The following is a 25,002-nucleotide window of genomic DNA, read 5'->3' on the forward strand; positions in this document are numbered from 1 at the left end:
AAAAATTTACCAGGGGCAGGAACAAATGCTGCCTCCATCACTACAGTTCTCTGGCAGCAGCTGGACTCCATCACCTGACCGGGCTCCTCTCTGCTCCAAGCCTGAGCTCACTCTGTCTGCCCCAGAGCCCAGGACTTTTAAATTAACTTCCTTATCTCTGGAGCTGGAGTCCCAGTTGTTATTGAAACTGACTGTGACTTATCTACAAGTAGGAAGAGTTCTCTGTGAGTCAGAGGTGAGCATCTCATATGATGCTCTGATTCAGGAGTGAGCTTTGTGTTGGCTGGAGCTGCCAACGTGTAGCCAGGGTTAAAGGCTGGGGGTGGTGGGTTCGGTGGAGTCAGATGGTGGTTGTTCGTTGCCATGGAGTTAGCTCAGACTCATGGAGACCCCGTGCACAACAGCATGAAATATTGCCCGGTCCTGCACCATCGCCATGATCCTTGATGTGTGTGAACCCATTGTTCCGGCTGCGGTGTCAGCCCACCTCATTGAAGGTCTGCCTGGCTTTTGCTGGTCCTCTGCGTTAGCGACTGTGATGTTCTTTTCCAGCAACTGGTCTTTCCTGATGATATGTCCAAAGCATTCAAATACACCATAACTAAGACTTGGGGCAAGATTCTCAGCCTTTCTGAGGCTGTTTGTCCACCTCAGAGGGTTTTTCCGAGGATTTAATGAGATAGATGAACTTTTATTCCTCTTGTCTCGCCTATTTCCAAACACGTCCACCTCCTCTCCCTCCTAATACGCACCCTGCTTTCATTCCCAGCACCCTGCTTCTTCTGCCGAGGATAAAACCCCCACGTGTCTACAGCTCTCGCTCACCATGTGCCTCAAGGAGAGTCTTCCTGGGAGCGGTGAGGTCAGAAAAAAAAAAAAGAGATCAGAGGGGGAGGAAAAGAAGGTCTTGTTCCGTGATACCCCTTGGTTGTCAAAACAGAAGTTTACCAGTGGCTCCTAAAGCCGTGTTCCTTTTATCTGGGTGACTCACTCCAGCAGAGCTGCCACGTGCTGCGCTCCCACTAGGAGATTGAATTACCGTTCTATTCAGCTGACACAAAGCAGTTCCTGGCCGGCTGGGCGCTCCATGAATAAGTAAACAGCAGTCCTGCTCAACCCTCAGAGCAGACCTTCCGGGCTCGGTGAGGCTGGCGTGCACAGGGGTATCGGGCGCTGCTGCTGGTTGGGGAGTCTGGGCAGACCACCCTGGAACTCCAGCCTCTGGTAAGTCCCCACTTTACATGATGGGTTACTGAGACAGCTTGGAGAGACAGGGTGATCTGGGCGCCTGGGTGCCGCTGGCTCTAGGAGGGAAGGGCAGGTCCTTCTGGATCCAGAGCTGGAAGGGTATTTTCCAGCCTTGCAGCTCATGGTGGCCCCTGGTTTCAAAGCCATTGGGCTTTTATCCCGATTGAAATCACCACTGCTCCCCTGTGGGCACTGAGCTTCACACCCACTCCAGGCTGGGCAGAGAGCCCTCTTGGCTGCAGCTCAGGTCGCTTGAGAAACCATGAGCAGAGCAGTTGCAATGTGGTGGATCTCTTAAAAGGCAGCACGGAACTGAGCAGGCTGAAGGGAAGAGGGACCTAGGATTTGTCCTTTCTCGTAATCTCCATTAGGAAGTTGCTGTCCCAGTTGAAATTCGGCCTGCGTTGGTTTGTTGAAGCATCACACCACTGGGTTAAAGACAGCCGTCTTCAAACTTACGATGTCTCCAGTGGAAAATTTTCACTCCTGCTTTGCCTTAGATTTCGGCACAGCATTTTCCAATTCTTTTAATCCCGGGCTTTTTTTTTTTTTAAGGACGCAGGGTTGGGAGCCTTGGCAGCTCAGTGCTTAAGAGCTCAGCTGTGAACCAAAAGGTCAGCAGTTCGAATCTACCAGCTGCTGCTTGGAAACCCTATGGGGCAGTTCTACTCTGTCCTACGGGGCCGCTATGGGTCGGAACCGCTCGACAGCAATGTATGCGGTGGGTCATGAGACACGTTTAACGTCCCCCGGGTTGTGGCCGAGGAGCGTGATTAGATAAGAGAGGTAACAGCAGAGTGTTTATTTTGCGTAAGTCCGGCATTAGCTGGAATGGTGTATGTGAAGATGTCAGAGAACACACGCTGGCTTCAGGCTGGTGAATTCTGTTTATTTCTTTGATGTAGTAAGAATCACATAATCAACAGATGAAGTGAGCTGATTCTGTGTCGAACCCTAAACAGCCAGAGCGGGTCTTCCCTCGCAGCAGAGAATTTATCCTGTGCTCCAAGGTGGACGTGTTTCCAGGGCAGAGCAGGTGGGCGGTGGTTTATGTTTCTTGGCATTCGATGGCAGCAGTAAAATGTACATCAATAAATCATTGTTTTACTTTCCTATCTGCCTAAACAACTCTGTTAATTAAAACTTGGTGTGAAGTGATATTTGAGCTAGAAATCTATTTTGCTTCGGCAGCATTATGGCTGGTTAGGTGCAGCCCCTCAGAGGCTCTCTTTGGACACTCCTTTTGAGGTGGTAGTAGGTACACTTCACACGGAGCCTACAGCATAGTTTCTCGTGCTTCATGATTGTGAACAAGCTCTCTATTCAGTGGGCGAGATGGGGAGATATCAGAGTCCGTTAACCCTTTTTATGACTGGGAGGGTCAGAGAGTGAGGGGGAGCAGGGTCAGAGAGGAAAGGGTGGCAGGTGCTTGAAGAGACAGAGCCTGGAGCTCGGATACGCCAGGGAAAAGGGTGAATTTATTTATTCTGTATAGGCAGCACCAGAATTTACTAAATGCACTGAGAAGCTAGGAATTACTGTTCTATCTGGAAAAAACAAAACAAAACAAAAACTTTTTTTATAGGTTTAGGAAATATTTTCATAATTTGCCGTCCTGTAACATTATTTCTTCTGTCATCCCTGAGTGTTTCTCTGAGAAACCATGATTCCTTAAAAAAAGGAGGCACTAAATACATGGTTCATGGTGGTGAGGGCCTGGGTGGCTGTCTTGGAAGGGGGCAGTCAGCAGACAGCATGAAGTGTTCCTGCTGCGGGTGCTCCCGCTGAAGGCCCCCTACCTTGATTCCTCGGCATCCAGCCCACCGGGTCAGGCTTGCAGACCCCAGGACCCTCCCCAGGTCTTTCATGGCTTAGTGAAGCCTTTCCTGCAAGGTAGTACATGGAACGATGGCGTTTCCCTGTCACCGTTTAGGTGGAATCTACTATTTTCTTAGATTTTGTGACTTTTCTCTCTTGGGTTTACTTGCTTATTTTGCTGCAGCATATCCTCCAATTATTTTTGGTTGTGTGTGGATAAAAAAACGCCCTGGTGGCGCAGTTGTTACAGTGGTTGGCTGTGAACCAAAAGGTCGGCGGTTCAAGCCCACCAGCTGCTCCAAGGGAGAAAGATATGGCAATCTGCTTCAGTAAAAAAAATTTACAGCCTTGCTGGCCTGACAGACTGGAGAAACCCTGAGAGTGTGGCCCCTGGACACCCTTTCATCTCAGTAAGGAAGTCACTCCTAAGGTTCACAACTTCAGCCAAAGATTGGACAGGCCTATAATACAAAACGAGACTAAAGGGGCATACCAGCCCAGGGGCAAGGACAAAAAGGCAGGAGGGGACAAGAAAGCTGGTAATAGGAGACCCAAGGTTGAGAAGGGAGAATGTTGACATGTCGTGGGGTTGTTAACCGATGTCATAAAACAATATGTGTACTGCTCAGTGAGAAACTAGTTTGTTCTGTAAACCTTCATCTAAAGTACAATAAAAAATACATCATTTCTAAAAAAAAAAAAAAAAGTACAGCCTTGGAAACCCTATGGGGCAGTTCTTCTCTGTCCTGTAGGGTCACTATGAGTTGGAATCGTCTTGATGGCAATGGGTTAGGTAGATGAAAAAGAAGTTATTTGAAAGCTATTTGTTTCCTGGCGTTCAGAGAAAAGACATCAACCTGTCAAGTGCACGGGTGTAACAGCGAGAGAGTTCCTTTGAAAATAAGATTCTATGTGAGGTCTCACCTCAGTGAGTTTCCATTCCAGAAGTACACATCCCATCTGTTGTCACTTATCATTTTATACTTTTGTAACTCTTTACAAGTGTCAGCATTTCAAATTTACAAGTGATAGTATTTTTAAGTCAAACTGCATGCACCAAAAAAAAAAAAAAAAATAGTGCCTAAAGGAACATGGTAAAAAATAGCAACCCCTTGTCTCTTTCCACTGCCCAGCCCCTCTAACCCAGAAGCAACCACTTTTAACACTTCCAGTGTATTTTCCCCTTCAGTAATCTCAGTAACTCTAAATAACGTGCCTACATTGTTATTTCTTTTTTCTTAATTTTTATTGTGCTTTAAGTGGAAGTTTACAAATGAAGTCAGCCTCTCATACAAAAATTTATACACACCTTTCTATATACTCCTAGTTGCTATCCCTCTAATGAGACAGCACACTCCTTCCCTTCACTCTCTATTTCCGTGTCCATTTGGTCAGCTTCTGACCCCCTCTGCCCTCTCATCTCCTCTCCAGACAGGAGCTGCCCATACAGTCTCATGTGTCTACTTGATCCAAGGAGCTCACTCTTCACCAGTATCATTTTCTATCCCATTGTCCAGTCTAATCCCTGTTTGAAGAGTTGACTTTGAGAATGGCTCCTGTCTTGGGCTAACAGAAGGTCTGGGGACCATGACCTCTGGGGTCCTTCCAGTCTCAGTCAGACCATTAAGTCTGGTGTCTTTATGAGAATTTGGGGTCTGTATCCCACTGCTCTCCTGCTCCCTCAGGGGCTCTCCGTTGCCCTCCCTGTCCGGGCAGTCATCAGTTGTAGCTGGACACCGTCTAGTTCTTCTGGTCTTGGGCCGATGCAGTCTCTGGTTTATGTGGTCCTTTCTGTCTCTAGGGCTCATAATTACCTTGTGTCTTTGGTGTTCTTCATTCTCCTTTGCTCCAGGTGGGTTGAGACCCACTGATGCATCTTAGATAGCTGTTTGCTGGCGTTTAAAACCCCAGAAGCCGCTCTCCAAAGTGGGATGCAGAATGTTTTCTTAATAGATTTTATTATGCCAGTTGACTTAGATGTCCCCTGAAACCAATGTCTCCAAACCCCTGTCCCTGCTATGCTGGCCTTTGAAGCGTTCAGTTTACTCAGGAAACTTCTTTGCTTTTAGTTTAGTCCAGTTGTGCTGACCTCGCCTGTACTGTGTGTTGTCCTTCCCTTCACCCGAAATAATTCCTATGCACTATCTAACCAGTGAAAACCCCTCTCCCTCCCTCCCCCTCCCATAACCATCAAAGAATATTTTCTTCTCTGTTTAAACTATTTCTCCAGTTACTATAAGAGTGGTCTCATACAATATTTGTCCTTCTGCAACTGACGAATTTCACTCAACTAAGGCCTTCCCAATTTCTCCATGTTACGAAATGTTTCACAGATTCATCATTGTTCTTTATCAATGCGTAGTATTCCATTGTGCGAATATACCGTAATTTATCCATTCATCCGTTGATGGGCACCTTGGTTGCTTCCATCTTTTTGCTGTTGTAAACAGTGCTGCAATAAACATGGGTGTGCATATATCTGTTCATGGAAAGGCTCTTATTTCTCTAGGATATATTCCAAGGAGTGGGATTGCTGGATCGTATGGTAGTTCTATTTTTAGCTTTTTAAGGAAGCACCAAATCGATTTCCAAAGTAGTTGTACCATTTGACATTCCCACCAGCAGTGTATAGGTGTTCCAGTCTCCCCACAACCTCTCCAACATTTATTATTTTGTGTTTTTTGGATTAATGCCAGCCTTGTTGGAGTGAGATGGAATCTCGTAGTTTCGATTTGCATTTCTCTAATGGCTAATGATGGTGAGCATTTCCTCATGTATCTGTTAGCTGCCTGAATGTCTTCTTTAGTGAAGTGCCTGTTCATATCCTTTGCCCATTTTTTAATTGGGTTATTTGTCTTTTTGTAGTTGTGTTTTTGCAATACCATGTAGATTTTAGACATCAGACACCGATCAGAAATGTCATAGCTAAAAACTTTTTCCCAGTCTGTAGGTAATCTTTTTTCTCTTTTGGTGAAGTCTTTGGATGAGCGTAGGTGTTTGATTTTTAGGAGCTCCCCATTATCTAGCTTCTCTTCTGCATTGTTAGTAATGTTTTGTATACCGTTCATGCCATGTATTAGGGCTCCTAGCATTGTCCTTATTTTCTTCTTTCATGATCTTTATCGTTTTAGATTTTATATTTGGGTTTTGATCCATTTTGAGTTAGTTTTTGCACATGGTGTAAGGTGTAGGTCTTGCTTCATTTTTTTGCAGATGGATTTTTTTATCCAGTTACACTAGCACCATTTGTTAAACAGACTGTCTTTTCCCCATTTAACTGACTTCGGGCCTTTGTCAAATATCAGCTGTTCAGAAGTGGATGGATTTATGTCTGGATTCTCAATTCTGTTCCATTCGTGCATATATCTGTTTTTGTACCATAACCAGGATGTTTTGACTACTGTGGCGGTATAAATAGGTTCTCAAATCAGGTAGAGTGATTTGGTGATTTCCTCCTTGATGTTCTTTTTGTTGGTGTAGAAGAATCCAACTGATTTTTGTATGTTTATCTTGTATCTTGACGTTCTGAACTCTTCTACTAATTTCAGTAGTTTTCTTGAGGATTCCTTAGGGTTTTCTGTGTATAAGATTATGTCATCTGCAAGTAGAGATACTTTTACTTCTTCCTTGCCAATCTGGATGGCCTTTATTTCTTTATCTACCCTACTTGCTCTGGCTAGGACCTCCAACACAATGTTGAATAAGAGTGGTGATAAAGGGTATCCTTGTCTGGTTCCTGATATCAAGGAGAATGCTTTCAGACTCTTTCCATTTAGGTTGATGTTGGCCATATGCCTTTGTATAAACGCCCTTTATGATGTTGAGGAATTTTCCTTCTATTCCTATTTTGCTGAGAGTTTTTATCATGAATGGATGTTGGACTTTTTCAAATGCCTTTCCTGCATCAATTGATAAAATCATGTGGTTCTTGTCTTTTGTTTTATTTATATGATGGTTTACATTAATTGTTATTTCTTATGTTGAACCATTCCTGTATACTTGGTATGAATCCCACTTGGTCATGGTGAATTATTTTTTTGATATGTTGTTGAATTCTATTGACTAGAATTTTGTTGAAGATTTTTGCATCTACATTCATGAGGGATATAGATCTATAATTTTCTTTTCTTGTGGTGTCTTTACCTGGTTTTGGTATCAGGGATATGCTGGCTTCATAGAATGAGTTCGGGAGTATTCCATCTCTTTCCATGCTCTGAAATACCTTTAGTAGTAATGGTGTTAACTCTTCTCTGAAAGTTTGGTAGAACTCTGCAGTGAAGCCATCTGGGCCAGGGCTTTTTTTTATTGGGAGTTTTCGATTACCTTTTCAATCTCTTCTTTCCTTGTGGGTCTATTTAGTTGTTCTACCTCTGTGTTAGTTTAGGTAGGTAGTGTGTTTCTAGGAATTCATCCATTTCTTTTAGGTTTTCAAATGTGTTAGAGTACAATTTTTCATAGTAATCTGATATGATTCTTTTTATTTCATTTGGGTCTGTTGTAATATCGCCCATCTCATTTCTTATTCAGGTTGTTTGCTTCCTCTCTTGTTTTTCTTTTGTCAGTTTGGCCAATGGTTTATCAATTTTGTTAATTTTTTCAGAGAACCAGCTTTTGGTTTTGTTAACTCTTTCAATTGTTTTTGTTTCATTTAGTTCTCCTGTAATTTTTATTATTTGCTTTCTTCTGGTGCCTGAGGATTTCTTTTGTTGCTCTCTTTCTATTTGTTCAAATTGTAGGGATAATTCTTTGATTTTGTCCATTTTTTCTTTTTGTATGTGTGCATTTATTGATATAAATTGGCCTCTGAGCACTGCTTTTGTTGTGTCCCAAAGGTTCTGATAGAAAGTGTTTTCATTCTCATTGGGTTCTATGAATTTCTTTATTCCATCCTTAATGTCTTCTATAACCGAGTCTTTTTTGAGCAGGGTATTGTTCAGTTTCCAAGTGTTTGATTTCTTTTCCCTGCTTTTTCTGTCATTGATTTCCACTTTTATGGCCTTATGGTCAGAGAAGATGCTATGTAATATTTTGATGTTTTGGATTCTGCTAAGGCTTGCTTTATGACCCAATATGTGGCCTATTCTAGAGAATGTTCCATGTGTGCTAGAAAAGAAAGTATGCTCGGTGCTGTTCAGTGGAGTGCTCTGTATGTGTCTATAAGGTCAAGTTGGTTGATTGTGGCATTTAGATCTTCCATGTCTTTATTGAGCTTCTTTCTGGATGTCCTGTCCTTCACCAAAAGAGGTCTCCTACTATAATTGTGGAGCTGTCTATCTCACTTTTCAATGCTGTTAGAGTTTGTATTATGTATCTTGCAGCCCTGTCATTGGGTGCATAAATATTTAATATGGTTATATCCTCCTGGTATATTGTCCCTTTAATCATTATGTAGTGTCCCTCCTTGTCCTTTGTGGTGGATTTAACTTTAAAACCTATTTTGTCGGAAATTAATACTGCCACTCCTGCTCTTTTTCGATTGTTGTTTCCTTGATATATTTTTTTCCATCCTTTGAGTTTTAGTTTGTGTCTCTAAGTCTAAGGTGTGTCTCTTGTAGGCACCATATAGACGGATCATGTTTTTTAATCCATTCTGCACTCTGTCTCTTTACTGGTGCATTTAGTCCATTTACATTCAGCTTAATTATAGGCAGGTCTGAGTTTAGCGCTGTCATTTTGATGTCTTTTTTTGTGTGTTGTTGACGGTTTCTTTTTCCTCCTTATTTTTTTTGTGCTGAGTAGTTTATCTTTATCTATTGTCTTTTCCTCTTATTTGTTGTTGTTGATTTTGTTTCTGCTGAGCCTCTATTTTTTTCTTGTGTTTTATTTTGATGAGTAGGATTGTTAGTCTCCTTTGTGGTTACCTTAATATTTACCCTTATTTTTCTAAGTTTAAACCTAACTTTTACTTCTTTATATCGCCTTGTCTTTTTCTCCATATGAAAGATGTATGACTACATTTCTCAGTCCCTCTTTATTATTTTAATGTTGTCTTCTTTTACATAATAACATCGCTGTTTCCCTTTTGTGAGAGTTTTTTTTTATCTTGATTTATTTTTGTGATTTCCCTGTCTGGGTTGACCTCTGATTGCTGTGTACAGCATTCTAGTCTTGGGTTGGTATCTGATATTTTTGATCTTCTAACCAAAGAATTCCCTTTAATACTTCTTGTAGGTTTGGCTAGCTTTTTACAAATTCCCTGAACTTCTGTTTATCTGGAAATGTCCCAATTTCACCTTCATATTTGAGAGACTGTTTCGCTGGATATTTGATTCTTGGCTGGCAGTTTTTTTCCTTCAATTTTTAAAATATGTCATCCCATTGCCTTCTTGCCTACATGGTTTCTACCGAGTAGTCTGAGCTTATTCTTATTAGCTCTCCTTCGTAGGTAACTTTTCGTTTATGCCTCGCTGCTCTTATAACTGTCTCTTTATCTTTGGTTTTGGCAAGTTTGATTATAATGTATCTGGGTGACTTTCTTTTTAAAATCTTCCTTATGTGGGTTTTGATGAGCATCTTGGATAGATATCTTCTCATCTTTCATGGTATCAGGGAAGTTTTCAGCCAACAAATCTTCAACAATTCTCCCTGTATTTTTTGCTATCTCTCCCTGTTCTGGTGATCCAATCACTCATAGTTTATTTTTCTTGATAGAGTCCCACATGATTCTTAAGTTTTCTTCATTTTTTAAAGTTCTTTTATCTGATTTTTCTTCAAATATATTGGTGCCAAGTGCTTTATCTTCAAGCTAACCAATTCTGCCTTCCACTTGCTCAATTCCACTCCTCTGACTTTCTATTCCGTTGTCTAATTCTGTAATTTTATTGTTAATCTTCTGAATTTCTAATTGCTGTCTGTCTATGGATTTTTCCAGCTTATTAAATTTTTCATTATGTTCTTGAATAGCCTTTTTAATTTCTTCAACTGCTTTATCTGTGCGTTCCTTGGCTTGTTCTGTGTATTGCCTGACCTCCTTCCGGATATCTTGAAGAGTTCTGTATATTAATCTTCTGAACTCTTCATCCGGTAATTCCAGGAAGGCACCTTCATCCAGAAGATCCTTTGATTCTCTGTTTTGAGAGCTTGTTGAAGCATTCTTGGTCTGTTTCTTTATGTGGTTTGATATTGACTGTTGTCTCCGAGCCATCTATAAGTTAATGTATTAGTTTATTTTATGTTTACTTACTGTATCCTAGCTTATTGCTTTGTTTTGTTTTGATATGCCCAAATGGATTGCTTGAGTGAGCTAGCTTGATTATTTTCACCTTCGGAGCTCTGACATCCTGTCCCCAGATGGCTAGAGCTGTTATCACGTATATCAGCCTAGGAGTCCATTCACTTATCCTGTATGAATTCAGCTCAGGTGTCCAGGTAGCTGATCATCAAGTGTGTGGTACAGGTTCTGTCCTACAATCTTAGAGGGGCAGGGGTGATTGGTGTAGGTACCAGTATCTGGTTGCAGCAGGGGTCACACTCTGAACAAGGCAGGGGGCTGGGAACCATTCCCCGAGTGTCTGTGAGGAAAGTGTGTCCCTGTTCTCTAGAATGTACAGGTGGGTGGGTTCTGCAGACAGACCACGGGCACCCAATGCTTTTGGTCATAAGGACTGGGAGGTACCAGTTATCCTTGAACCCCTGTCGCAGGTGGCTGGGTGACCTGAGTGGAGCCACCAGTCCTTAGGCCTCTGATGTGGGTAGGTGAGGACCCTGTTTAATAGGCAAAGTAGTGTCAAATATCAAACACCCACCTCTTCACCGCACAGCTGAAAGAGTTGCAGTCTGCCAACAAGGGCCTATTCTCCTGAAACAGGCCCACACAGGTCCATGCAGAGGGGAAAGGTACTCAAAGTCCATGGACAATTTATGCCTGGACAGGAGCTGCTTCTATCCTGAGCTCCCTCAATTAATGGAGCTGGCAAATTACCTTTTCCTCCAATTGTGAATTTATTCCTACTCCAAGGCCAGGAGGATGGCTCTAGGCACTCAACAGAGCCTATCTCAGGCCCAGGGAAATCAACAGCCTCTGAAGCCAGCTTGGGGGCGGGGGGCACAGTGAAATATATGCAAGTACTTAGCTTTTGCCGTAAGCGCTGTTCTTATCTGGTTCTGGAGGTGCGAGTAGGCTGTGTGGCTGGCTGCCTCTCCCTGAGGAAACTGTGGCCATATGCCACTACCAGCCCACTACAGCCACTCCCAGGAATGGTATCTGAGGGATCCAGGCGAGTCAGGTCCAGCAACTCCTCTCCGTTTCTGAACCATATCTCCCTCCCTCTGCCGCTCAGTCCGTTTTGTAACTTTGCCTTTGATGTTCAGGACTCCTAGCTTGTCATAAATATAATTGTTTCACTTGTTTTTTTTTTTTTTTGGTCTTTGTTGTAAGACGGATACCCAGAAGTGTCTGGCTATTCTGCCATCTTGGCCCTGCCTCCCTGCATTGTATTTTTGACTTATTATTCAAAAAAGTAAAAAAATAGCAGTTCCCATTATGGTAGACAAGTGGTTCTTAATTGGAGCAATTTTGCCCGTCCCCCCAGGGGTCCTTTGACATTTTTGGTTGTTGTAGTTGTGGGGAGCTACTGAAGCTGGTTGTTGTAATTGTAAGGGAGCTACTGAAGCTGGTTGTTGTAATTGTGGGGGAGCTACTGAAGCTGGTTGTTTTAGTTATGGGGGAGCTACTGAAGCTGGTTGTTGTAGTTGTGGAGCTACTGAAGCTGGTTGTTGTGGTTGTGGAGAGTTACTGAAGCTGGTTGATATAGGTGTGGGTGGGGAAGCTATTGAAGCTGACTGTTGTATTTGCAGAGCTACTGGAGCTGGTTGTCATAGTTGTGGGGAAGCTACTGAAGGTGGTTGTCGTAGTTGTGGGAAAGCTACTGAAGGTGGTTGTCGTAGTTGTGGGGAAGCTACTGAAGGTGGTTGTCGTGGTTGTGGGGAAGCTACTGAAGGTGGTTGTCGTGGTTGTGGGGAAGCTACTGAAGCTGGTTGTTGTAGTTGTGGGGAAGCTATTGAAGCTGGTTGGTAGAGGCCAAGGATGCTGCTAAACATCTTAGGATACACAGGACACCTCCCCCCACCCCACACACACACGCAAAGAATTATCCAGTCCAAAACATCCATAGTGCTGAGGTTTAGAGGCCCTGTGGTAGATCAAGATTTGGTTCTCTTAGACCCCATCCAAAGGGAGCCCCAGTGGCACAGTGGTTAAGCACTCATCTGCTAACCAAAAGATTGGCAATTTGAACCCACCAGCTGCTCCAGCAGAAGTGGCAGTCTGCTTCCAAGTAACTGCCTTGGAAACCCTATTTGGCAGTTCTCCTCTGTCCTATAGGGTCTCTGTAAGTTGGAGTAGAGTCGATAGCAATGAGTTTTTTTAATGGGAAACCCCCTCTCCCAACTTCCATCAATAGTTAACTTCTTATTTTAGTTAAGCCAATTGATTAGTGTTTACACTGTTACTTGAATTTGAAGACTAAAGAAGAATTCATGCCTTTGAATTATGGTATTGGTGAAGAATATTGAATATACCATAGACTGCCAAAAGAATGAACAAATCTGACTTGGAAGAAGTACAGCCAGGATGCCCCTTAGAAGTAAGGATGGTAAGACTTTGTCTCACATACTTTGGACAGGTTTTCAGGAGGGACCAGTCCCTGGAAAAGGATATCATCATGGCTGTGAAAGTAGAGAGTCAGCAAAAAAGAGGAAGACCTTCAAGGAGATGGATTGACACAATGACTGCAACAATGGACTCAAGCATAACAACCATCATTGGGACGGTGCAGAACTGGACAGTGTTTTGTTCTTTTGTACTTAGGGTCACTATGAGTCAGAAGCATCCCAACGGCACCTAACAACAACACACTATTACTATATATATGCTGATAGCTGCAAAACCAGTTATCCATTGCTGTTGAGTATATTCAGGCTCATAGTGACCCTATAGGACAGAGTAGAACTGCCCCATAGGATTTCCAAGGAGCAGGTGGTGGATTCAAACTGCTGACCTTTTGGTTAGTAGCCATGCTGTTAACCATTGTGCTGCCAGGGCTCCACAAAATCACAGTGACTATGATTATATTTTTCTTCCTTGTATAGCTTTTTAGTTTTCCCGAAGTTATTAATTGCCTGGTTTTCAATTGTGCCATTTGAAATCTTCATGTTGAAAATTCTTTCCCAGTCCTTTATCATACCAAAAGTTTTTTAATTTTATTGTTTTAGGTGAAAGTTGATAGTGCAAAATAGTTTTTTGTTCAAAAATTTTATATGCAAATTGTTTTGTGATATTGGTTATAATCCCTGCAATGTGTCAGCACTTTCCCCCTCTTCCACCTTAGGTTGTCTGTGTCCATTCGTCCAGTTTTCCTGTCCTGCCTCCTCCTCTTTGTTTTTGGGCAGGTATTGCCCATTTGGTCTGGTATACTTGATTGAACTAAGAAACTCATTCCTCATGTGTGTTACTGTTTGTTTTATAGGCCTGTCTAATCTTCAGCTTGAAAGGTAGGCTTCAGGAGTGGCTTCAGTCCTGAGTTAGCAGGATGTTGGGGAGCTATATTCTTGGGGTTCCTCCAGTCTCTGTCAGACCAGTAAGTCTAGTCTTTTTTTGTGAACGTGAATTTTGTTCTACATTTTTCTCCTTCTCTGTCCAGGACGCTGTCAGAGCAGTCAGTGGTAGTAGCTGGGCACCATCTAGTTCTTCTGGGCTGGGGCTGGTAGAGGCTGTGGTTCACTTGGTCCATTAGTCCTTTGGACTATTCCTTTCCTTGTGCCTTTGGTTTTCTTCATTCTCCTTTACTCTGGATGGCATGGGACCAATAGATGCATATTAGATAGCTGCTTGCAAGGTTTTAAGACCTCAAATGTTACTCACCAAAGTAGGATATAGAATATTTTCTTTACGCACTGTTATGCCAATTGACCTAGAAGTCCCCTGAGAGAATGGTCCCCAGTAACTTGGTCCCTCGAGGTGTTTGGGTGTGTTCAGGAAGCTTCTACGACTTTGCCTTTGTCAAATTGTGCTGACTTCCCCTATATGGTGTGTTGTCTTTCCGTTCACCAAAGTTGACACTTGTCTACTATCTAGTTAGTGATTTCCCCTCCCCAACCCTGCCCTCTCTCGTAGCCATCAAAGGTTGTTTCTTACTGTGTGTAAACCTTTCCTTGAGTTTTTATAATAGTGGTCTCATACAGTATTTTCCTTTTGTGATTGACTTACTTCGCTCAGCGTAATGCCCTCTAAGTTCATCCATGTTGTGGGATGTTTCACAGATTCCTCGTTGTTCTTTGTCAATTGTGTAGTATTTCACTGTGTGTATGTACCACAATTTGTTTATCCATTCATCTGTTGATGGGCACTTAGGTTGTTTCCATCTCTTTGCTATTGTGAATAATGCTGCAATGAACACGGGTGTGCATATTTCTATTTGTGTGACAGCACTTATTTCTCTAGGATAAATTCCTGGGAGTGGGATTGCTGGATGAGATGGTATTTCCATTTCTAGCTTTTTAAGGAAGAGTATATAGTTTTCCATAGTGGTTGTACCATTTTACATTCCCACCAGCAGTGCATAAGAGTTCCAGTCTCTCCAACTTTTTTTTTTTTTTAATTCATGTCAGTAATGTCAGGGTGAGATGGTATTGTCAATGTAGTTTTGATTTGGCTGATGTTCTCGAGCATTTCCCCCTGTGTCTGTTAGCTGCCTGAACGTCGTCTTTGGTGAAGTGTGTGTTCATATCCTTTGCCCATTTTTTAAATTGGGTTCTCTTTTCATTGTTGAGGTGATGAAGTATTCTATAGATATTGGAGATTAGACTCTTGTTAGGTATGTTGTAGCCAAAACTTTTTTCCTAGTGTGTAGATGCTCTTTTTACTCTTTTGGTGAAGTCTTTCAATGAGCATAAGTGTTCGATTTTTAGGAGCTCCCAGTTACTGGTTTATCTTCTGGTGTTTGTGCATTGTTAGTTATGGTTCATATTTTCTTTATGCCGTGTATTACGGCCCCTAGTGTTGTCCCTATTTTTAATTCCACGACCTTTATCATTTGAGATTTTATATTTAGTTCTTTGATCCATTTTGAGTTAGTTTTTGGGTATGGTGTGAGGTATGGGTTCCTTTTCTTTTTACAGGTGGACATCCAGTTTTGCCAGCCACCATTTGTTAAAAAGATGGTCTTTTTCCAATTTAATGGACTTTGGTCCTTTGTCAAAGATCAGCTTGACCATAGGTGGATGGATTTACATCTGGGTTCTGGATCTAAAAGGTTTTCTTGTGTCTCCCTTCCCTAGATACTCCTGAAACCTCTCCCTTGTTGCTCCAGACTGATTGCCTTCTAGGTCTGCAGCCCAGCTGTTGTCCTGGAACGTTTCTTGGTGACTGTTTGGGTGGAATCTACTGTTTATTAGATTTTGTGACTTTCTTTTTTGGATCTACTTATTTTGCTACAGCGTATTATCCAATTACTTCAAAGAAAGAGGTAAATTTTACAGGTCTTTACGTTTATGGCAAGATCTCTTCTTTGCTCTCACACTTGATCAGCAACTTGTTTGGATATAGAATCTTAAATCGGGAGTAACATTCAATCAGAATTTTTTAAAGTTATCCTTCTGTCTTCTAGGATTGTTGCTGAGAGCTCTGATGCCCTTACCCATTGTTGTTCTTTTTTTAAATGGCCTTCTTTCTTTTCTTTTAATTACTGGAAGTATTTAGCGTTTCCTCTTTATCTTTCATCTTCCGAAGTCTCATGATTCTCATAAGGACTCATGGGACCCTTTAGAAATCATTCTTATATTTTACTGTAATTTACTTCTGTACATTTTTTCTTTCTGAAAATCATATTAGTAAAAATGGGGACCATTTGGGTTGATTTTTTTCAGTCTGTCTTTTCTTCCTTTTCTATTTTCTATCACTTCGAGAGATTTCCTTAACTTATCTTCCAAATGGGCCATTTAAAATTTTGTTTTAGCAACTGTCTTTTAAATTTCAAGAATTTTTTTTGTGTGTGTGTCCTTGATTGGTCTTTTTTATACTGTCTAGTTTCTGATTTGTGTCTGTGATACCTTTCGGACTCAGAACACTTGTCAGATTGCTGTGTTTTAAGTTTCTTTGGTTGGCTGCACTGCTTTTTCCAGGTTTACCTGTATGTTGTGTTACTTTAGTCTTCTGTGTTGGAGATTATGACGTGGTAGGTAGTCCTAGCTTGGCTGGTTTTCTGCAGCCTGGTTCTGACAGCTTGGTGCCCTCACGCTAGGGCAGTTGTGCTTGATTTAGTAGTTTTGTTGTGCTCCTAATGTCCATATATGGAAGGCTTTACTCTTCAAATATTGTTTTCTACAAAAATATTTCCAGTCTCCAGCCTCATTGGAGAAGTCTCTGGATTGTACAAATAGTTAATGTGCTCGGCTGCTAACCTAAAGGTTGGAAATTTGAGTTTACCCAGAGGCACCTCGGAAGAAAGTCCTGGTGATCTCCTTCTGATAAGATCAAAGCCATTGAAAACTCTGTGGAGCACAGTTCTCTGATGCACATGGGGTCGCCAGAAGGCAGAGCTGATTCGAAGGTAACTGGTTTACTGGTAGTCCAGTTGGAGGGTGGAGAGGAAATGCCTGACTGCCTGATGTATGCCTGTGTGGCTGGGGAGGGGTCTCCACAGACAGACCCTGGTCCGCTGGCTGTTTCAATATGGCACCTCACTGCTGTGAGTGCCATCTGGTACCTCTGAGTCCTGAGCTTGGTCACTAAATATCTGCGGAAAATAAACCTCTGATCTCCTGTCTAGACATCTTCCCCTCACATCTCCTTTGGACATCATTCTAATTCTTATTACAGTCTAGCTTGAATTAAAATTACGTATCTGTGTCTGGTCTCCAGTGTCAGACTGTGAGTACTGGAAGGACTTGATTTTATTTATCTTTGGTTTTAAAAACCGCCAGGAACGTTGCAAGTACCCAGCAAACGTTTGCTATATCAAAATAAATGGAAATGTGGTCACACAGGCTGTGTTTTTTCAGTTCCAAATTCTAAGCTAAAGCCTGGCTTTCTCTTTGTTCTTCCATTCGCCCATGTTAACTTGGATGTAGGATGCTTTCTGTTGAAATCAAGGTAATTCAACTTATTCTGTGATTCTAAGAAGGTTAAAAACAGTAACAAAATTAAGAGAGACATTAAAGAACTTTGGACATTTTGATAGTTTATGTCAACTTGAAGGTCTAATGAAATATGGGAATTCCTGTTTTAAAATATTTGGTGGCGTGATGGGGGGATTCCTTGAGAGCTTGCTATGTGTAGCACGTTTGTTGGCTTTTATATTCATTTTTATTAATTAATTTAACCTATAATAACACTTCTTTTAATCTACTCAGCAACAGCCATGTTTACATAATTAAGGATGTGTATAGATTTTTTTTTTTTAATAGAGCAAGCTGAGGTTGACTTGCGGGTCTCAGTTCTAACTCTGTCATTAGCCAGTGGCGTGTCATAGTTAAAACAGGATTCTGAATACTTAGCCTTATGCCCAATTTCTCTTAGCAGGTCCAGGAACTTGAATTCTATATAAAGAGTCATGTGAAAGCTCTGTGTCAGGGGAGGTATGTATTTTTGCATTTTTCTACACCAGGAAGAAAGTCTCAGGCTGGACAGAGTATGACTTAAGCCCCTGAATGTTCTGACCCAGGGATAGATCACACATACTCTGCCTTCCTCTGCTTTATGGGCACAGAGAAAGGTGAGACAGGAGGCGGAACAGCCAGTCTGCGGTCATGACAAGCAGTCATTTGATTCTTCCTACAGGCTAGCATGGCCTGTCACACCTGAGACCTGGAGGCTCGGAGGACGAACTTGATCAGACCCAACCTTTGGAAGACCCACTGGGGAATTTCTTACTTCGTGTCCTGAGCCCGGGAACCCAGCAGTGGGGATTTTGTGGTAAGTTGTCTTTATTCCTTTCGAAGCTCTATCTTTGTGTCAGTTCTTTCATTGTTTAATAATTCACACAAAGTATGTTTATCAAGAGCCGACTGTGTGTCAGTTCGTTGGAGAGGAGAGATAATGAACAAAGCAAATGTTGTCTGTTCCAGGGTCCAGGGCTTCGAACCAGTTCGTTCTGGTTGGAATCCCTGCTGAGGATTCACCTTTTAACAAGCTCCCAGGCAAAGCTAATGCTGCTGGTTAGGGACCAGTTCTGAGAACCACTAGTAGAGCAGTGGTTCTCAATTTATTATACATAAGAATATCTGGGAATTTTGTTAAAATGTAGATTCTGATTCAATACATCTGGGGTGAAAATGTAAATTCTAAGCTGTAGTAAAACATGCCCTTGGTAACCATTAATCTCTCATCACAAGAGAGCCACACGTCATTGTTAAATTAATAAAGGCAGGGGGCTTGGAGGTACAGAGATTCCTCAAGAATATTCCAAAACCCTTTAATTTTCATCTCTACCAATCTGATGGTATCAGTCACTTCGATGGATACCACTTACAAGGATATGTTTATCTGCATACCCTAAACAGACAAATTGTATCGTTGAGAGCACTTTCAAACAGGATAACAGTCAACTGAGTGATGTGGGTCATCATTTATGAGTTTTAATTCTGTTCAGTCATTTCGCATGGCCTACAAGACCCGGAAGCCACTCTGTTCTTCCAGGGGTCACAGGGAGGCTATTTTGAGAGGATATGGGTTTTTGGTAGTGTTTTCGGTCTTTCTGGGGTTAAGCGTCAGAGAGAAATGATATGCGCGTGTGTGAATGTTTCCTATATTTGGAATGGGCTGATTTTGTTTTTTTGATAGATTGTTGGCTGCTTGGAATTGCAGATGCATCATTAAGTTATTGCATTTAAATTTAGCTCTCGTTCTCACTTCAGAAGGGAATGGAATGTTTGAATTATTTTGCCAAGAATGGAGAGCAATTAGGAAGCAGCTCCTCATGGCTCTTGGAAACAGGAGGCTTAGCCAGCGGCTCTCAGGGCTGCGTGTTTGACTCACAGGAGGAGGGGGCTCTCTGAGCCTGCCTTCACCCTGGGATTAGTTAAAACTGCCTTAAAGATACCTTAATAACCACTATGTTTTAAGCTCTTCAAAGACATTTTATACATAAGTCCCAATTATCATTATCAATACGATGATATCCAGCCCTTCCAACAGGAGCCAGAGCCCCTCTTTGCAAATAAAACCTTAAAACCGTCACAGGCCACGTGGGAAAGCTGCATCATTAACAGTGCTTCCACAGACGTTGTGATGGGGTGGGCTTCTTCGTACTAAGTTTACTTTCGCAAATGAAAAAGCCACATCTTACAGAGCTATATAAGGTAAAAAGTTCAAGTCTCCCTTATACCTTCCCAGTTCCTTATCCTCATAAAAACCAAACCTGTGGTTGTAGAGTCAATTCCAACTTATAGTGACCCTACAGGACAGAGTAGAACTGCCCCATAGGGTTTTTAAGGAACAGCTGGTGGATCAGAAGTGCAGCTGAGCTCTTAACCACTGCACCACCAGGCCCTCCATCCCCCATAGGTAACTACTATTAAGAATTTGCTGTTTCCATTCAGAATTTCTAGAGCTTTTCCCAGGTGTACATAAATATGAACAAATACAATGTCGTAAGATATAGAAATATGCATATATAAAGTATAGAATGTGTATATTTTTTGTCGTTAGTTGCCAAGTTGGCTCCACTAATAGCAACTGTAAGTACAACATAAAAAATGTTACCCTGTCCTGTGCCCTTTCCTGATCGTTGGTGTGTTTGTGACCATTGTAGCTACTGTGTCAATCTACCTCATAGAGAGTTTCCCTCATTTTCACTGACCCTCTACTTTAACCAAACAGTGATGTCCTTTTTTAGCAATTGGTCTTTCCTGATGGCATGTCCAAAGTAAGCGACTTGAAGTCTTGCCATCATCAAAGCTTCTAAGGAACATTTTGATTTCATTTTTTCCAAGACTGGTTTGTTCACTCTTCTGGCAGTCTATGCTATATTGAATATTTGTCACCGACACCACAGTTCAAATGTATCAATTCTTCTGTCTCCCCTTTGGATTGTCCAGCTTTCGCACGCATGTGAGGTGATTGAAAAGACTATGGCTTGGGCCAGGTGTATCTTAGTCATCAAAGTGACATCTTTGCTTTTTAAAACTTCAAAGAGGCCTTCAGCAGGAGATTATCCATTTATGAATATATGTGCCCAGCCACATGTATGTTCTGCTCTGCAATTTTTTAAATTATTCATTATGTAAGTACTAAATTGATACATTCACTTCGTGAAAGCTCAAGTGCCTTTTGACCCTCCCTTTCTACCAAGACAACCGCCGCCATCAATCTGGTCCTCCCGGGTCTTTATTCTATATGTTTACACATGTTTACTTCTGACAATCAGCCGATGAAAACCCGAAGGATCACAGTGGTCCTCAAGGGGATGGTGTAGGACAATATTTGTTCCGTTATGCACGAAACCTCAGTAACTCTATCATATGATTTTGTCTGTGATTTTTTTTTTAATGCAGTGGAAGTATACACAACAAAACACCTGCCAGTTCAACAGTTTCTACGCGTACAAGTCAATGGCATTGATTACACGCTTCATGTTGACCAACCCCCATCCCAATCCTTTTCCTAATTACTCCACTGCATTGATATAGACTCAGTGCCCCTGAGTGGGGCAGGTTACCCAGTAGGCAAGGTAAGCACAGGCGTACTTGTGCTTACTTCCTGATCTGTAGTGCACCATTTCACATGGGTTTTATCATATCTTTGATGTGAAAAACACCATTTCACGTGGGTTTCTACGTGGTGTACTACACCATTTCACGTGGGTTTCTACGTGATGTACTACACCATTTCACGTGGGTTTCTACGTGGTGTACTACAGATTAGTAAGTAAGCACAAGCAAGCCCGTGCTTACCTTGCTTACTTGGGTAAGCTACCCCGTCAGGGATTGTAAATTTGAAAAGAGGCTTTAATTCTGTCAGAAGGTGCTGTGGGGCTGGGAAAGAAACAGATGTCAGCCATACCTAGAAGCAGAATCTTTGATGTGGTGAAAAAATATGGCATTGTTCACTACAGAGGCTCTGGTAGGCGAGGTGAGCACTGTGCTTACCTTGCCTATTGGATAATCTTCCCCTGCCCTGAAGCAAAAACTTCCCCTTCTCTGCTTCCTTGCACCCTGGGTAGGCACTAATCAACTTTGGTTTCTGTACATTTGCATATTTAAATGAGATCACAACATTGTCCTTTGTGGCTTTTGTTCAGCATGGTGCTTTCGGTGCTCGTCATATCCTGGCCTGCATCAGGACCTCAAGTCTCTTCACAGCTGAGTAATATTCCATTGTGTGTATAGACCACGTTGCGTTTGTCCACCGTCTGTTGACGGACATTTCGGTGGTTTCCACCTTCTGGCTGTTGTGAAAAGTGCTGCAGTGAACATTGGGGTGCAGGTTTCTGTTTGCCTTCCTGGCCTCGCTTCTTCTGGGTGTGCACCTAGGGTCGTGACGGCTGGGTCACATGGTAGTTCGGGGTTCATCTTTTTGAGGAGCCACCAAGCTGTTCTCTGTGGTGGCAGAGCCATGTTGCATTCCCACCGGTGATGGATGAGCACCCCATTTCTCCACAGCCTCACCAACACCTCGTTTCCCGTGTTTTTGATCATTTCCGTTTAATGGGAACGATTGGTATCTCATCGTGGTTTTGATTTGCTTCTCCATAATGTGGTTAGCATCTTTTCATTTGCTTGCTGGTTGCTGTGCTTTTAAAGAAAACTGTGTACTTTTTTGCAGCTGAGGTGTTTCTTTCTCTCACCCTACAATATTTCTTAGAGATTTCTCCATATCAGTGTATGTAAGCCTACCTCATTCTTTAATTATTGCACTTGATCTGATAGTATCGTTATAGTGCCTGGGTCTGGATTCTCCCAGAGCAAACCCAGTAACAGGATTCAAATAAAAGTAGTTGCTTTGGGACATCCTTGGAAACGCTGGGACCGGGGAGCAGGGGCGTGAGACAGAGAAGGGACCGAAGTCAACAAACAGCATGTCACCAAGCCAGTCCCCACCGTGGGCAACAGGGCTCAGTCCTGCCGAGCCACTCACCAAGACCTGGCAGTGCACACCCAGGAAGAGCCCCACCTGAAGGACCAGGAAGCTGGGGTTTATCCAGCAGCCCTGCCGGCTCTCGGCTGAGTGATCTCCAAGGCGCGTATATGCCCTTGCACTTCCTGCTTGTCCTAAGTGCGCAGGCCAGGCTGGGGCTCGGCCACAGGCCTCAGACAATCACAGGTGGTAGCAGTGAGCGGCTTTGTTGTGTGTGGAGGTCTGGCAGTGTCTCTGCAGGTAGGTTATTCGTTTCCCTCTCCCAACAAAGACCTTTGCCCATGCTCACCTGTGTGACTCAAAACATGCACGAATGTGCATATATGTGTATAAATTGAAACATATAGAATATATAAAAACTAAATTTTATAAAAATGGGAATATGAGTGTGCATGGGGTGCCTTGGTGGTTCAGTGGTAGAATTCTTGCCTTCCCCTCAGGAGACACGGGTTCGATTCTCAGCCAGCGCACTTCATGTGCAATAACCAGCCGTCTGCCAGTGGGGGCCTGTGTGCTGCTCTGATGCTGACAGGCTTCAGCAGAGCTTCCAGACTAAGAAGGATTAGGAAGAAAGGCCTGGCAATCTGCTTCTGAAAATCAGCCACTAAAAACCTTATAGATCTCTATATATTTATATACATTCACCACCAACCAAAATAAAACCAAACGCATCACCATGGAGTCATTTCCGACTTATAGCAACCCTATAGGACAGAGTAGAACTGCCCCCACAGAGTTTCCAAGGAGCAGCTGGTAGATTCGAACCACTGATCTTTTGGTTGGCAGCCGAGCTCTCAACCACTGTGCCACCAGGGCTCCCGTGTTCACCACAATCTGCTGTATCAATTCAGTAATTCATCATGGAGTTACCTTAGTCTTTAACAGTTGCATAGTATTGTTTGCCTTGTAGTTGCGTTTCCACATTTACGTGTGTGTGTGGATAGTGTGACAGCCTGACTTTGTAATTATAGGTGCTCAGTAAATATTTGTTGAAAGAAGGGATATTTATTGAAGGAAATGGCCCCACTGTATCTTGGAACTCTGGTCCACACCATCTGGATTTTCGCTCCCGGATAAGTCATCTTGTTCCTACACTCTGGGGTTGGTGGGCACGATCTGTTTACTCAGTGCTGCGAGCTCTTGGAACAAAGATCACACTTGAGCATTGAAAAGGGACAGAAATGTAGAAACTTGGTCTTTTCTGCATTTCTACAGAATTTTGTGATTAGCCGCCTGGTGAAGGCATTGCCCAAATTCACCAACTAACCCAGTATTGCCCAAAGTGTGCCATAGATAACAAAATAGACAAAAAGGATAGGCAAACCCAGCTTCAGCCATGTGCTTACTGGAATATATATTAGAAAAAATGATTAGAACCAGCACATTAAACCCGTGGCTTCATGGTTGTAATATAAAGTTTTCTTTCCCAATATGTTTATGTACATAAAAAACACGAGTCCGTTTAAGGTAAAAAGGTAAGCAAATAGTTGGTACGGGGGCAGCGGTGGCTCAGTGGTGGAATTCTAGCCTTCCATGTGGGAGACCTGGGTTCAATTCCTGGCCAATGCACTTCACGGGCAGCTACCACCCCCCTCAAGGGAGGCTCGTGTTGCTGTGACGCTGAACAGGTTTCCGTGGCACTTGCAGACTCAGACAGATGAGGAAGAAAGACCTGGCTATCTACTTCTGAAAATCAGCCAGTGAAAACCCTGTGGATCCCAGTTGGTCAGATCTGCAATCAATCATGGAGAACGGCGCAGGACCAGGCAGCGTTTTGTTCTGTTGTGTATGAAGTGGCCCTGAATTGGGGACCCACTTGGTGGCAGTTAGCATCTCTCACCACCACAGCTGGTATGCAGATAATGGCAGACGCTGTGATGTTTGGAAATCCCAGGGTTTAGCTATAACCACAGATGCAGCTTCGAGAAAGCTCACGGATTGCTCGGGTGAGCGGAGGTGGCTCCTCTGGCCCAGAATCAGCCTGAGATGGGTGACTTGACTCTCCACGCCTTGAGTCCTTCAGCCTCACTTCTGGCCAGGACCCCAGACTGAGAGTCTCAGCTTAATGTTATTTGTATGGAAATGTCTTGTTAAAACCGCTCTTAATGTCATTCCTCTTCCTGACCAAGGCAATTAAGTATTCAAATTCCATTTTGCTTTTCTTTTTTTTTAAGCAGATAAGTCAAAATGGAAAGGGCTCTGTTGATGTTGAAGTCTTAATGCCTGTTGTAATCACAGGACCCAGGAGTGCTATCCTGGGCTTGTCGAGAGACGTGTGGGATGCTGAGTGCTGCCTCTGAGGCATGGTTCTGCACGGGCCTCTGTTTGCCTCATGGGCAGTCAAAAGCAGAAGAGAGAGCAGATGGGCTTGGCAAGGATTTTGGAAACTGCTATGAAACCAACACACTTTCATCTGTGAAGTGTAGGTCTTGACGGTGTCTGCTTCACTCTATCTCTTGGCAAACCCAGACTGGGGAATACAGTTTTCATGCTCCTTTCTTCCTGCAGAATCAGAAATGGGCTACTGGAGGTAGCTGTCCACTCAGGAAGAGCACTGTGCATAATACTGTTGTGTTTGTCAGGACTCTCTAGGGTGCAGGTTCAGAAAATCAGCTCAAAGTAGCTCAAGCAAAAGGGAGAGTTGATTGACTGCTGTAATTGACGAGAACCTGGAGACTGGCTTCAGGAATGGCTAGATCCAGGTGCACGTGGGAACCTCAGTCCTTTTCCTCTGTGTTGGCTTCAGTTTTAATCTGAGTCCCTTAGAGTTTAGTCCTGCACATAGGGTTCGATGCCTAGTGCTACCCCTCGTTTTCTTGACCTGTCTACAGGTAGACTCAAAAGGCAGGCAGAGCTTTGTGGAG

At 42.8% G+C, this 25,002-nt stretch overlaps 1 protein-coding gene across 1 annotated transcript in view; it reads left to right on the forward strand.

Moving 5' to 3' along the window:
• Positions 1 to 2,101: 2,101 nt before the first annotated feature.
• RIMBP2 (RIMS binding protein 2) overlaps positions 2,102 to 25,002 on the forward strand; it is a 185,273-nt gene continuing 162,372 nt past the window's right edge. Inside the window, exons 1-2 of the mRNA XM_049865588.1 lie at positions 2,102 to 2,284; positions 17,843 to 17,977. The gene's annotated coding sequence lies outside the window, so the exon portion shown is untranslated. The remainder of the gene's footprint in view (positions 2,285 to 17,842; positions 17,978 to 25,002) is intronic.

This window comes from Elephas maximus, chromosome 22 (assembly GCF_024166365.1).
Source record: "Elephas maximus indicus isolate mEleMax1 chromosome 22, mEleMax1 primary haplotype, whole genome shotgun sequence".
Lineage (NCBI taxonomy): Eukaryota > Metazoa > Chordata > Mammalia > Proboscidea > Elephantidae > Elephas > Elephas maximus.